Raw genomic sequence first — 312 nt, forward strand, 5'->3', positions numbered from 1 at the left:
TATTATCAGCATAACGTAAGTCAAAAGTTGATTTGAAAAATGAACAGTATTGGTTTGTGGATTGTCTTCATTTAGCAAAATGCAGCACTCGAGTTGCATGAACTTCACAAGTTTGTGTAAAACCTGATGATCTAAGAATGATTTGAAAGTGAAAGTGAAATATTTTATATGTTTATAAAAAAAATATGAATATGAAATATTTTAAGAATGATCCAAAAAGCATCTTGTTCTTCAATGGAAGAACAGTTTGAACAGTTTATATAATGATTAAATACTGTGCGTATTGGATTAGTGACCAGAAAATCTTAAAGG

The sequence above is a fragment of the Sinocyclocheilus grahami genome, unplaced genomic scaffold (genome assembly GCF_001515645.1).
Source record: "Sinocyclocheilus grahami isolate Dianchi unplaced genomic scaffold, SAMN03320097.WGS_v1.1 scaffold27123.1, whole genome shotgun sequence".
In the NCBI taxonomy this organism is placed as follows: Eukaryota; Metazoa; Chordata; class Actinopteri; order Cypriniformes; family Cyprinidae; genus Sinocyclocheilus; species Sinocyclocheilus grahami.